This window comes from Vespa velutina, chromosome 4, assembly GCF_912470025.1.
Source record: "Vespa velutina chromosome 4, iVesVel2.1, whole genome shotgun sequence".
In the NCBI taxonomy this organism is placed as follows: domain Eukaryota; kingdom Metazoa; phylum Arthropoda; class Insecta; order Hymenoptera; family Vespidae; genus Vespa; species Vespa velutina.
Window position 1 is genome coordinate 6,864,914 of NC_062191.1, and position 15,776 is coordinate 6,880,689.

Here is a 15,776-nt window from a genome sequence, read left to right on the forward strand (position 1 = left end):
GAGCACCGACATCGTCGTCATCGTCGTGGTCGTGGTCGTCGTGGTTATCGTTGTGTTTGAACAAAGACGCATGACATCGTCCTACCGTTTGGTTATCGCCTTTTAATTTATTGACGATGACGGGCCGCACACAGTAAGAAAGAAAAATCTCTAACCGATTGTGTTACTTCTCTGAATGAGACCTAAGAAAATATTATGAAAAATATAATGAAAGTAACGTTCCTTTGGAAACATTTTTCTTAAAATCTTTTTTAATCGATCTTCATAATTAATATGATATTAAATATGAATTCGTAATTCATTCCTTTCTATTTTTATAATATCTCTTTATAATCTTTATAAGATGTTTTTATGAGGATTATTAAAAATTATTTTTACACCGATTCAATTCGAAATATATCATTGTAAAATATGATCGAAATCAAAACCTTGAATCACTTTCGAAAATTCTTTCTTAAAAACAAATGAAAAGATTAAAAGAGAGTGAAGTAATATCGATGAATTATAGGTCCCTCTCTTTTCTTTCTTTTTTCTTTTTTTTTTTTTCTTTTTTTTTTACGGAAAGCGAAGAGAAAAAGAAAAAGAAGAAGAATGACTGAGTGGCACGCAGATGCTCAGCCAATTGTGGGTCTTGCTCCCTACGTCTCAAAGAGGGACAGAAATGTGTCAACGTGTCCGAGATGAAAGATGAACATCCTATGGAGGATCTCATTAGTAGGCCAACATCAGACACTCCCAAGTTTCTCCCCACTACAATGTTCTTTCTTTCCTTTTTTTTCTTTCAACACGCCTACTTCTTTGCTTTCTCTTTTTCTACTTTCCATGTAATTCCTCCAGGTGCTGGCAGTCCAGTTGTTGAGGGACTTCAGCTGGTCGCCTACGCAAACGTCTATCGGCTAATCTTTGCATTCGTTTGCACAAAGGTCATGACTAATGACGGTTGTATAGAAGCACAATAGCCAGTCACCGGACCCGAGACTGCCCAGTCATGGTCGCGACATGGCGTCGGGAAGTAACCTCGCTAATTTCACCATCGCTCTTCGTTGTCGCTCATGAAAGACCAAGGCGGCTCGCTTTTGTGAATTTGACATTCTCGATGACTCCCATACCTACGGCATACCTACAGCACCAGATTTCCTTCTCGATTTTCTTTTACGTGGCCACGTTATCGATTTTGCAATCACGCTCCATACGTAGTTAAAGGTTAATTTCTACGCTCGTTAGCGATTGCAGCGAAGGTATCGTAAATCAATTTTCCATCGAAGCGTTCGATCGGATGACGTTTAAAGTGAAAAAGCATCGAGCTTTCGTAGAGTTTGCTAACTTCTTCAGAAGTTTTAAAAAGATCCGTACATTTTGTAAATTAACTTCGAACGAGGAGTGAAGATACGAGGGAATAAAAATAAAAAACGATGTCGAATAGAAAAGAGGCTTCTAGCAGGAAAGAAAGAAAATATACACGAGGAAAAAAGTAAAAAAAGCACGGGTAAGTGGGGTGGTAGTCGAAAAGCTAAGTAGCACAATCTGCGAAACTGCAACTTGGCTATAACAAATACGCAAGGAAATAAATGTCTGTATAAAAGAGTTGGCAAGTTCCCCGGATAATATCAAGATGTCGCCGGATATATTCGTGAGGAGGTCGAGGAGCAACGGGGCTAGGTATTTTATGAAGAACATAACCCTTTGTATCGTATCTCGCTCTGATTCGAATAAATGTAATCTTTCTCTTTCGCCTTCCCCAACCACTACCATCATCCACCTTCCCCAACCATCGTTCTCTCCCTACCTATTCTTGTGATAGGATGCGGCACAAAAGAACTCGGGTTTTATCTCCGTTCTTTCATTCGCCAAGAGGACGTAACGGTGCATGCGATAAAGCGAAATTATGCTCGATGCGGATCCGTTTGTTTATCGGCACGATTAGCGCTTGCTTCTTGGCAGTTCCCTACGGAATCGTGTAAGTACTTTTACCTCTTTTCATCTTTTAAAATAAGTTTCCATAACCGGCAACAATGTTGCATCTCCCTTATTAAAAAATATATCTAAACAATGCGTATAAGATTATTTCAAAAGAACATTTTAACGAGCATATCTAATTGTTAATTCAATTTCACATAAATTCATCTGCCCCTATCCCCTTATCCCATAGCAATCCAATTTCATCTCGAGTATAATATTTTCATTAATATTTCACTCGAATTCAAGAGATGGAATCGTTCGAGCGGCAACGAATAACAGACGCAAAGGTATTCAAATTACAAGAGATAATACATAGGAACGGTTCGGTTTAAGGTATAATCTGATCGACGATGCCATAATCGAGTTCCAGCGTACGCGCATAATATCCTCGTTAAGGGTTAAGCGCGATAGTTGAGTCGCGATAAGCCGCGTCGCCCGCGTTTAATTTAGCAAAATTCAGAGAAAAAGGCTACGCGGCAACGTTTTCTCGCGTAGGCTTCTCTCTCTTTCTCTTAGTCTCTTTAGGTTGCCCGTCGGCGAGCTCCTGCGCGTTTCCACTTTACGAGCCACCATACCGGTGTGCCCACATATTTTCCTCTTTCGTAATGTCTCTGTGAAAGTCTTTTGTTCCCCCCGATGCGGTAGTTTCGCCGTAACGTATAAAGTTTGTGTTTCCTTGCGCGGCGTATAGTTGGCTGCTTCACGCTGGCATAAAGCCGATATAGCCGGCGGACTCGCTGCTTCGAGGGCGATTTAGAACAATGTACGAGTAGCCGGCACAGTTTTATTGATAGCGTTTAGAACGGAATTTGAATTGGATTTGTAGTTCGTTCGAGGAAGGACCTTTCTCTTATTCCATAACCTTTTTTTTTTTACCGAGTAGTTTTAAATGCTATATTTATTTCCTCTTCTATGGATGACTACTCAACAACTCATTAATATGTATTTTCTATGTTTCTTGGCAAGACACGCAAGATAGATCATTTGTGAACGGTTGCGTGCCTCGAGATTCTTGGCGCGAAAGGTGGACTTCTTCGGAGAACTCCAATAAACGGCCTCAATCGAGCCACCTAATTATGCGATCCAAATCAATCTATAGTCGTGTTAACCTTAACAAATTACTATTTGAATAATAACAAAATGATATTTAACTTATGATAGATTTGTACCTATAGGTATTGATAACAATAAAAATTTTTTAAAGAGTATTATAAAATATTTCTAATATAATATATGATCAAGTAAATAATTCCATCTGTTATTATTATCGTTTTAGAAATTAGATCATTATTTTTATTTTTTTATTTTTTTTTCTATAGAATTGCTTCTACCTCGTTTAAATTATTGTGAATCTATTTCATTTTCAATTATAGAGAAAAAAAAGTATAAATTTGTATAGAACATATGTATGTAATCTAAGAGATAGAAAATGATGTGTAGGGTTCGACAAAAGAAATAGATTTCTAGATAATAAAACGTTCCAGAGAGTTATTCTTCATTCTATAGAATATAGTTTATTAACATTCTATTTTAGAACTTTACCAATTGAAAGAGTTTCGAAGGTACATCCGTTGCATAAATAATATCTCTTACGATCTTTATTCAGTCGTTGGTGTTCCCTTTAACCACGAAGCACGATTGTCTCTCCTATCTTGTCAACTAACTAACTGACTGGACTGACTGACTGACGGACTGACTGACTGACTGACTGACTGACTGACTGACTGACTGACTGACTGCATGAGTGACTGAATGACTGGGTGACTGACTGACAAGTAAACGCTTGTACACATTTTGTAAACATAACGAAATTAGAGCTATTGTGGCGAAATATGAGATTAATTAACATTCTAATGTCTACGTGCTCTATTATTCCGTCTTATCCCTATCGTAACGCGTTGTGGGATGAGTTTTGTCTTGTGTCTAGGTCGATGACTCGGGTTTCAAGGCCGCTGTACTTGTTGGCAGGAGGACAATGGATGAGTGTCGTAAGAGGAAAGAGGTAAAAAAAAATCCCTTCGCTCAAAATATCAACCTTTATATTCTCTAACGCAATCCTTTCAAAGTATATTTTCTGTGATCTTCAATGATTAATTTTTCATGAAATTTTTATAAACGATCACATATGTATTATCTATGCGTGAAAATATATATACATATATATATATATATAGATTTTGTATAAACGAACTTAAGATAAAGAAAGAAAAACAATAATAACGATTCTACCTTCGAAGAAACGTGAAATAAAAATATTTTATAAAATAATGTACATCTGTTAAATTGCAGAAAAAGTGATATCCAAACTTGACGTAAGTTTACGTAAATCGTAAAACCGGCGAATCAACGAGCATGCAGAAACGTAATAGCTCAGCGCATATCCAAGGAAGGATCAACGTCGTTTCTACGAAAGCATGATAAAATTAGATTCGCAATCACGAGTGGGAATGGAATTTCGTTTGAGATACGCCTGCGATGATTCCACGATAACAAAGTCTCGCGTATGTATACGCACGTCGGTGGTTAGGTAGCTTCAGCATGTAAACTTGTCGCTTTAATACCGTTGACTCATAGAGAGAGAGAGAGAAAGAGAGAGAGAGAGAGAGAGAAAGAGAAAACGATGTGGACTGGGGAAGGGAAGTGAGAATGAGCGAAGGCAAACGAAAGAGCGTGTCACATAGAATTAGGCACGCCTCGGCAAATTAATGCGTCCGCCTTGAAGCTCTGGCAGAGGGCAGCAGCTCGACGATGAAGGAGGATGAGGGAGAGAGAGAGAGAGAGTGAGAAGAAGAAGAAGAGAGGGGAACATAGGCCGACATCAGTAGAAAGGGAAGGAATGGAGGGGTGGAAGAGACGTCTATGTTACACTAACGACAATGACACTCATGGAATGCAAGCGTGGAAAGCACGTCGTATGCGTTTATAATTATGGCAAGTAACCAGACGTACTTAAAAAGATTATTCCAAGTGTGCAGCGCTTAGAGTGTTGCAACCTTTAATTCGTCGTTAGAACTTCTTTTTTTTACATAACCACAGTGGTAGGTATTTTAAGTGATTTTAACGTTTAAGAATTTAATCGTTTCTTCGATATGCGATTTAAACCAAACGTAAGTTGCGATTGCAAATTAATCTTTTTTCTTATTTTTTTCACATAGATTAGAACGAAATAGTCAATTGTGTGTATCTTTGATATCGCAAAAGAAATATTTTTCAAGAAATCACCGTGCACTCGTCAGATTATTTTTCTATTTCTTTCGCCGTCACGGTATTCACATCCATTGTCAGGAGGCTAAAAGGTTTTCGTCTTGGGGCGCATTTCGCGGTACATTTTGCAGGCTTACCATAGTATGTCACTGTCACGACCGTGGCCGGACTCCATCCTAGCGAGGTACTACGCACACGAACGTCAGACTATTCGTATAAAGCGAGGAGTATCCCGAGCTACGAACAATCTTGACAGTAGATCGGCCAACGGATGACAGGTATCGACCTGTATCAACATCATTTTCCTGTGAAGCCATGTCCTGTTTCATCTCCTGTCTCTCTGTCTTCTCCTTCTCTCTCTCTCTCTCTCTCTCTTTCTCTCTCTCTCTCTCTCTCTTTCTCTCTCTCTCGATCTTTGTCTCACATTTTCTCTCGGTGTCTCCTGCATGTCTGCATAACGCCTATCGTGCGTATAAGACTTGTAACCGAGAGAAAAAAGACGCATAATGTGTGTGAGGGAGAGAGAGAAAGAGAAAGAGAGAGAGAGAGAGAGAGAGAGAGAGAGTGAGAGATAGAAGATGAAGGGAGAGGTAGGATTATTATCCGGCCACTCTACTTTGCTACCTAGCGTGTTTCTTGATTACTATCGGCGCAGCTGCGCCTACAATTTGTGTTTCCCGTCAAGCGTGCGTAAGAGAGCCGTCCGTCAACGTCGTGCCCATAACGACGCGGCTCTTGCCGTTAAGATGCCGCGGATAGGCGGCCCGTACCGCATATCCGTCACAGATGCCGCTCTGTCGCGGATTCTTTCGCCGATTCGACGTTCCTTACCTCGAGTCGGAGAGCTCGATGAAATCCAAAAAAGTCGAAGACTGCTTCGAAGGAATTACCAGTTAGTTGAGGTTCTCTCTTTCTTTCTGTATACCTTCTTCGTCTATCTCGGGAATTCGAAAAAAGTTTCGATGCCATATGATCGATGTGTTCGATCATGCTGATTTTTCTTTCTCTTTCTTTTTTTTTTTTCCTTTTTTCTTTCATATTCTCGACGAGTGGATAGAGACGCTCTACTTGTTCGAGGCATCGCGTAAAATAACAAATTGTATCTTAATGTCATGTATCATCATTGATGTTGAAGGATAAGAAAAAGAAACGAGAGAGGTTCGAAAGGGACGGTAAAATTTTTCTTAGTTATAACGACATAAGTACATTATGAGGTAATTTGTTACAGAATGTAATTTGTAGTTCAACGTTACTGCTACCTCTGGGAAGAAGTGAACGTCGATTACAATCGTTCTGTGTATGAATGTATATAAGTACAAAACTTACGACTCGTGTCTTTTATCCATAAAATCTGTTTCAACGTCTTGCATAATTTTTGTAATGGTTTTAGTAACGGTATTTTAATCGTACGTCGACATAGAAAGAAATCGTGAATTTAGTAAAAGAAGTAAAGCAACGTAAAATGTTGAAACGATATATAGTAACGTAGATACATACTTACATACATATGTACGAATCGATGAACGTAACTTCTCCGCCACCTGATGTACATACATATGTAGTCTCAGCAGCTGACAGCGGTATTGGTATCGTGATTACAACTTCGTTCGCCACGCTCGATCACGACGTTATCCATTGACACTGACTAACGCGATCAGCTTGAATTATCTCGGCCGATCGCGAGAAATTACCTATGATTCATACTATCGTTAGGCATACATTAGTTTTACTACTTTTGCGCAAGAATGGTCTACGCGATCTGACGCTTAATGGTTAACTTAGCGAACAGCTGCATCGTATAAGAGAAAAAGGAAAAGAGAAGAAAGAAAGATGCAATTATGTACATATGTATTTTCGAATGGACGTTGAAAATGATCGCCAACGGAGCAGCGATTTATTAGTTTCCTTTTTCGTAGAACCGAACGTATTTGGTTGAGGTTATTTAAACCGATGGAAAAGAAAAGAGAGAAGGATTTTGTGGAGGTGACTTAGAAATTGGAAAGAGCGATGGTTACCTTTCTATCGTGGCACGTCAGCTGTTTTTCGAATTCTGTCAATTCTCGTCGGTCGCATAGGGCACTTTGGCATAAAAATGCTGTTATGCTGGATGATCGGCTTTTCGAAGGCTTTTGCCCGACACGGTACAAATGTATCGTATATCAAAGCGGGCGGCCATGACCACGAGAAAATAAGAAAGCTTTTATTCTTTTTATGGTACGAGCTCACCGTAGGCGGTGTTTGATATATGATCGGAGGTCAGCATTTTGTTGACGACGAAAGCTACTGCCACGACGACTGAGAATGTAGTTCACCGTTCGCGTCGTTTGTGAATAAGTTCAACGTGTTATACCGCATTTGATAATAATGTAAAGGAATGAAGAAAAAAAAAAAAAAGAATTATATGAAACGTGACTGTAACAGGAAAATTGCTACTTTGTTCCTGTCGATCGACTATCACTCTTAACTTCTTTTTCATGCTTCACGGATAAGACGTCTCATAGTATTATGTCAAAGAGCGTGAAAGGAATCACAATTCCAATAAAGTTGTCCATATATTCTGTGACGGGTGTTTTTCTTTACTGTTAAAGATAGGTTTTCAATGCTCCTGGCAGTTTCTAGAGTTGCAGAACAGAATTATAAATTAGATCTCGATGATCGAGCTAGGTATAATAAACTTGATTAATAAAAAAATATAGAAAAATAATAATAATAAATGTAAAAGAATATAAATGAGATATAATATAAAAACTTACTGCAATGAGTTAATCCAATATAAACACCTGGTACTGCATATGGAATTTAGAATCGGAAATCGAATAAAATACAGCGGTCGATATATTAGATCAGCGATTGGCAATCCTGTGACCTGTGGGTCACTATGAAAAAAGTTTAACTAAAGTTTTATTAATTATATAAAAGAAATTGAGATTTCAAATATTTGTAAAGCACAAAAAAATCTTAAAATTATTTCCTAGATTTGTAGAATGTTATTATTTATCTATATTCCATTACTAATAGAATCTCAAAATGTATGGGAAATTTATTTATTTGCTGATGTAAAGTTGTTTAAACAATCCTGTTATAGAACAATTATTATCGTAAAAGCAGTAGCATATTTCCTATTAGTTTTAAATGAAATTGCACTGTTTAATTCTTTTCTTTTTTTTTTTTTTGATTACTATAGATTGATTAAAGAATTGAATATAGAATTCGTTTTTATTTTTCAAATTAATCAATTCAAATATTTGACTGACGGCTGATAAATACAAAATTTTTTATTTGATTCCGATCCATTGTTGAAAAAGATTCGCCTTGTCTATCATTGTTCCATATTATGGCATTTTATGACAGTTGACACAGTAGCAACTACGGTAGCTATTGAACAATAGGAACAGATGGAGTGGTCGGGATCAGCTCTATCATAATCGGATCAATTGGAAATAGATGGTCGACACTCCTAATCAGGGTAGCATAAGAACGAAGTTTTATGAAAAGAAACGTTCTTTGGAAGATCAACACTTGTTCCAAAAATAATAACACCAATCAATACTTCGTGTTAAGGAGTAGAAAGGATTGATAAACATCCTGTGTTTAGTCGAGATTAGTCAGTTTTTATTAATCGAAGAATCGATTGTATACAATAAAAAAGATATAAGAATTGAAATAGGTGATGATCAATATTTACCAGCTTGAGAATTGATACTACCTTGGCATTTATTAGTCATATATTCGCAAAACGTGGAAAAATTTCAAAAGTGAAGAAAAGATGTGATGTAGCACAGAATATAAAGTAATAATGTTTACACGTAATAGATTACGATTCAGAAGATTATCTATAGAGTATTAAAAAGAATTTCAGATTTTAAACTTGTGATTTCTACTCTCGTTTATTTAACTCGGTTCAACGGGAAGACTTCTTATCTTTCACACACATACAATGAATTAATAATTTTAATGTATAGAATATATTTATATTCGTCATTCTCTCTTCGATATCTTCCTGTTTATATTATAATATCAAATATGTACGTAGAATGCCATTCAAAATCATTGAAATAATTCACTTGTTATTGATTTTCTCATTGATCTTATAAAATTAAAATATGTCTCGCAACTTTTAATCTATAATAGATAAGTAGTTCCTTTATATATATATATATATAAATTAATATTTTCTTAAAGAATTTTAAATCATAAACAAAAAATAATAAGAATAATATGACTAAGTATAAAAAGAATTCATGAAACGATTTTAATAGCATCGAGGTAAGAAGCAGTTGAACGAGCTAAAAATATTCGTCACCCAACGAGGACGGGCAAAGACGTGTAACGTCGATTTAAATAACCTCTCTCTGAAAAATGGCAAAGAAAAAGTAAAACGCTTTTAATGGGGGTACGAAGTTACGAGGAACACCTTGTATAGTTATTATATGTACATACATATATACATATATACGTATGTATATTCGTAAAAGTATATATACAAGCACGTTATTAAGAATGTTAACGTATGCTCGTGACGGGCTGTCAGGAACCCCCTTATCCAGCTGAGCTCGCTTCGGCTGGCAGATATAAATATGCAATAGCGCTTGTCATGCGCAGCGCCTAATAATTGAATGTATAATAAAGAAGGCGTCGCTCGGTGTCATGCTGACAGACATACTACAGCAAGCGAGGACGAGAGAGTGAGAGCGAATGAATCAACGAGTGAAACAGAGAGAGAGATAGATAGATAGAGAGAGAGAGAGAGAGAGAGAGAGAGAGAGAGAGAGACAGACAGACAGACAGAGAGAGAAAGATTAAGTGGAAAAGAAAGAAGCAGTGAGATAGATAGATAGATAGATATAGAGAGCGAGAGAGAAAGAGAGAAGAGAGAGAGGGAGAGAGAGAGAGAGAGAAAGGGAGAGAGAACGACAGGACGCAGACAGACGTCGACTGTCAATTTCATTTGCTTCTTCTTCTACCGTGCACGAGCTGTCTGTCTGCTTTTCTCCAGAAGGATCTCTCGCGCGACTGTTCGTGATGTGGAAGATGGAATAGATGTTACCGAGGGCGATCAGCGTTCGAAATAAATACGTATTTGCCACCTTGCCTGGCAAGAGAAGAAAGAAAAAAAGAAGGATTAAATAAAAAACAAAAAGAAAAAGAAGAAGAAGAAGAGATTTTTTGCAGTCATTGCAATTCATTGGGTCTTATCTCGCGAGTCTGTATAATTCTTCTATCATACAGAATGCTTGTACTTAATTTTACTCGTTCGAACTTATGTTAGAGTTATTCATTATAAGGCAATAGTATACATTCCGGACAAGATTTTACGTTGCAAATCACACCTTTATCTTTCTTTTATCTCAACGCCAGCGTGCCACATTAATATAAAAGAAAAAATTCAAACGTTCAATTCGTAGGTATCTATGAGAATTTAATTCTCTTGCTAAATGAATTGCATATCGTTTGAAAGAAATCGATAAGCGGCAGATGTCTGATGTTCATGCTGAAAGATTGAGTAGAATACATAATACATATCTACATGCATGGTCTACGGACTCGATATATCGCAGGTTCCTCGTACTTGAGCAAAAGTAATTGGAAATATTAAGGACGATATTCATTTCTAGATAAAAGTCATTGAGCTAAATAAAAAGCGAATACGTTTTTGGAATTTTCTAAAAGATTATCGTACATTTGATACCTCCATATATACATAGAAATAAAATAGAATTCTTCTTAATCGAGAAAACGATTCTCGAAATAAGACGCATAATTCGATTTCTCTCGTTTGGTCGGCGATGTTACATCTTTCATTGTATCAAGCTGCTATATTCTTTTTCCGTACATGATTGTTATCGACATAATTCCGGACGTATCGGATAATGATATCGACATAATTTAAATAACGACGATGTTTTATAGGTAGAGTAAGAAAATGAGAGAGAGAGAGAGAGAGAGAGAGAGAGAGAGAGAGAGAGACAGAGGAAAAGAGAGAGATAAAAAGAGAGAGAGAGAGAGATAAAAAGAGAGAGAGAGAGAGAGAGAGAAAGAAAAAGAGAGAGGGGCTGTGAACGGCCACTTCGATATCCATTTAAGTATGACAATGTCCTTCGCTTCCATGACAGCTAGGTAAACAACAGGCCGACGTTTAGAATAGCTTTTATTTATTCTAGCACGTTTATTTAGGCTACTGGGATCGCGTTACCTGAGAGAGTTTGAGTGGCAGCAAGGGAAGGCTACCGTGTCAGCACCGAACACAGGCGATGAGAAAGAGAGAGGAGAGAAAGACAGAGAGAGGGAGACTGACCGCCGGAGATGGGTACAGAAGCAGCGGGAAAAAGAGGAAAAGAAAGAGCGAAAGAAACGAGTTATCCGACGGCTTCTAGAATGACAACGCACTCGAAACGTCTCGTCTTTGCCACGAGTGTACACGTGAAAGATTTTCAGTTTGAAAGAAATACAACATTCAACGCGGAAACCCTCTCTCCCATTTCCCTCCTGAACGTGTCCCTTCCATTTCTTCAACGACTTCGCGTATATATCCGCTCGTTATTTCCGCCAGTCGTTTTATGTTTTTGTTCCAAACAACAACGTGACACGAAGCTGACAGAAACTTTATGTAAATCTCGTTATCTCGAGCGACTCTCGATTAATTATCTTTGCTCGCATAGATAAGTGTATTTACCGCTACATGTCGGCCATGTCGCCGTTCCTCCGGTTCACCGCGACTTTTAATACGCTCTTACAGAGCCTCTCTTATACATGGAACATCGTTAAGTGTCGAGTACGTTCGCTCGACTCGCTTGGGTTATTACGTTTCATGGATAAGCGTTTCTAGAGCACCCGGTGTACATAGCGCGCGGTACGAAGCCGAGGCATAATGTATTATACCAGCTAGGCAGGTATATTACAGAGACCCGCAGTTATGCGCGACGGGGCATGATTGATGACAAGTCGTTGGCTGTTATGAATATAATATCGATCAATCACGCTATTTACCGGACGAATGCATAGGCCCACTCTATCATCCTCCCATAGTAGCCTACCTACATATCTATATCTCTTCCGACGCGACCTGCTTCCATCCAAGCCCGAAGTCATTTTTCATTGCTCCCCTGTAACGAATGGAGTGCGGCACGACTTCTTGGCGGTAATCCGTGATATATTTAAGAACCGGTTAATCATTTCTATTCTACGATCAATTTACAATTCAAAAAAAGGAACTCATCCTCTCTTAAATTCGATGACGACGATATGAGAGGATTTTCTGTCTCTATCTTAATAGAAAAGGCAAACAAAAATATTTGTCCCATATGTATTGATCGAGACTCTTCATCGCCTGGAGATATTTCAATAGCGAGGATTATAGGCGTAACTCATTATTTCCTCTTTATATATATATATATATATATCTCTCTCTCTTTCTTTCTCTTTCATATCTTCTATTACGAAATCTCTCATCGACGATTGCGAAAATTCTTTTTAGTCGATGTTTTATACGCTTCAACGAAGTCCTTAAGTGATCGTATATCTCAGTTGTCAATTATCTTTACATTGTAATTCGTAGAAAAACTATATTCTACGTCAACGGATTATGCAAAAAAGATCAAACTTCAATGTTATACTCGGTATTAATGATAGATATTCTTGATTACTATGATCTATGATGACTAGTCTACGACAATCATATTTTTGCACTTCGAGGACGACGGGAACAAGAACATGAGAAAGAAAATTTGAGATGCTTAATAAGGTGCTCGTTAACGAGCCGCGACGCGCGTTTTTCTTTGCAAAATAATTGCTTTAAACGCTCGCTAATACGTTATAACGAGCTACCGCAATCTTCCTATGCACACATGTACATACATATGTATGTATATGCAGGTACATATAAATGTATGTATATATGTATGTACTTAAGTGCCACGAAAAAGGGGCACGTTGCCTCGATAACTCGAGCTGTGAGTTTCGACGTACCGGCCGGATGTCGTTCTTTCCAAGACTTGGCCGACGGTGATTAACGAACCGGCGGATCTTAAGTGGCGAGATAAAATAATTAAGGGAACTCGATTTAGATCGAAAACAGTTGGCGAGGGAAAGAAAAAATTTCACCAAAACGAGAGGATAGAGAATCACCAAACAGGTTCCGTGATTTATCAATTTTACTCCTCTACCAATTAAGATGTTTGAGAAGAGATTCTGAGTGTAGGAGAACCAGTTGGAACCTTTGACTATTCCATTGGTGTTGTAATTAGTATTCTTTAGAAAAAAAATTTCTAAAGATGATGAAACTTTTTTTTCTTTCTTCCTTTTTTTTTCTTTTCTTCTTTTTTTTTTTTTAGGGAAGAGAATAAAACTAAACAACAAAATCGTTAATAGTATATTAACCGCTAATTCATAAGTCATCCTAATAATAATAGCACCTCGGTAGAATTTCATTGATTACGACGCAAATCATTCTAATTTTGTTTTTCGAAAGAAAAAAATTTGAATTTGGTTTCATCGAATCACGAAGAAAGCCCATCGAGTATCGTTCAACATGTTGGAAAAATAAACGGCAATCGAAAATAAGCGGGACCTCGTTAAAGCCTTAATAATAGGGTGATTATTTCTCATTGCCGGAGTCCTTCGACGAGAAAATGCCGGCATCGAGTGCTTTTGATGCTTCCTCTTCGTCTCTTTCTCTCCTTTTTTCTCATCAGAAGGAAATGCATCGAGGGTTGAAGGTTGGGGAGAAGGTTGGAAGAACGACACGTTCGATGGTTTTAAAGGAGAGTACGGAGCTGACGGAGGCGTGGCTCGGAACCGTGCTAACGACTCTCGCAAAATCGCTTCTCTGTCGTTCGCGCCATCTTGAGGACTACGTCGTGACGTTAAACGAGCTACGCTCTGGCGGCGAGGAAGTTCAAAACGAGCAGTAACGACGAGGTACGGCCACGGAAGTCATTTATCACCCGACGTACTTAAAGTACCTACCTGTCGACAACAATTGAATTTCAAGCTACGCTCCTTTCGTCTTCGTCTTCGTCTTCGTCTTCGTGTCGCCGTCCTCGTTTTCGTCGTTCAGAAGAACGCAAACACTCCAAGTTTTTCGACGATACCTTCGAGACGACGCAGACTATGGCGTCGGTAAGCTTACCATAACCGAAACGACGAGAATCATTTTTAACATAGAAAGTGAATATTTCGAAAGCTGTTAACGCAATTAGCATTTCGCTAAACTGGTCGCTTAACACGTAACACGTTTGTTTCTAAAGCCACAAAACGTTGCTCTTTTGGGATGAAGGTAGTACTAGACGTCGCTTGTTCTAACGACCTAGGACCACAGAGTTTTTGTTTGTAAATATAATTAATATCGCTCTGCTTTGACTAGAAAGTCAAGGACTATTTGACCTAATGAATAATGTATAAAAGTTGTTTATAGCAGCGTTTCTCAACCTTTTTGCCGTACGATTCAATACATTTCTTTGTAATAATGTTTGTAATATAACATTTTTAAAAATTTGGTAGACTGAAATCACTGCGTGTTATTGTGAAGATATTGCTTTATGTATTTTTGTTAAATCGTAAAAACATTTTATGGGAACTTTCTAAAAATTTCGTACAAATGAATCATTTTTCTTGCTTTGTCATAATACCCATCATTCCGTAGCCCATGAAAATTTTAATGCGGCTCGATATTGGGGACTTTATTTAAGACGTATTTCATACTATTAATTGGCTTATTATCCGGTAATGACGAAGGTCAATTTTAATAAAAAAGATTGCGTATTAATTTTTATCTTCATTTAGATAAAGATTAGAAATAGTATGAAAGAGAACATGTTAACACGACGAAATATCAACTAGAATTTACGGAAATACTAATTTAAAAAAAAGTTATGTTATACGAGCTATTCCATCGAGTCGGTTCGAGACACGACGTCGAGAATTCCGCTGAGTCGTTCTCCCGAGACATTAAACCGCCGAAAGAAGTTCCCCCTAAAACTTGTTTCGTATAATTCTCCCATGGATAATTCAAAAGCGAATGCCAGTTCTCGCGAAAGGCATAAAAGCGAAAGATTAATAAATCCATCGGGCGAATCGCATCGACATTAAACCACGCAAAGAATCGTTTCTCAACTTGTTTTGCATATTTCTTCGACGGATTCGAGCTGGTACCGGTCTCTCATTCTTTCTTGTCTACGCCTAAATTCTCAGGCGTAAAGAAAAAATGTCGGGGACTCTTTACGCGTCTCGCGTTTCAAAGCCGATCTAAGTGGCTATCCGGGATGAGATCTCCAGCATCCGATCAAGCTCTCTCTCTCTCTCTCTCTCTCTCTCTCTCTCTCTTTCTCTCTCTCTCTTTCTCTCTATTTCTTTCCGTGAGGTTTTTCAGCGGAGTAAGGTAAGAGAAAACGATGGCGTTCGGGACTATCGGGTGCTTACGCTCTTTTTGGCTAACAAAGGGTCGTTAAAAATCCGTTAGATATGGCTGTCAGATAGGCAAGGCACCAGCAGTGCGGTTACCAAGAGAGAAGTTCTCAAGTTGAGCTCTTTGTACGTGATTTGAATGCGATTGGATGGATGGTGGTAGTGCAAGAAAGAGGATGACGGTAGAGAAGGGAGAGTGAGAGAGCGAGCGA

The 15,776-nt window shown here is 38.1% G+C and overlaps 1 long non-coding RNA gene across 1 annotated transcript; it reads left to right on the forward strand.

Moving 5' to 3' along the window:
• The first annotated feature begins 615 nt into the window (after positions 1 to 615).
• On the forward strand, positions 616 to 8,012 carry LOC124948953. The gene is made up of 4 exons (XR_007100918.1): positions 616 to 1,659; positions 1,802 to 1,957; positions 3,887 to 3,961; positions 4,249 to 8,012. It is a non-coding gene; the product is annotated as an uncharacterized LOC124948953 (long non-coding RNA).
• The last annotated feature ends 7,764 nt before the right edge of the window (positions 8,013 to 15,776 follow it).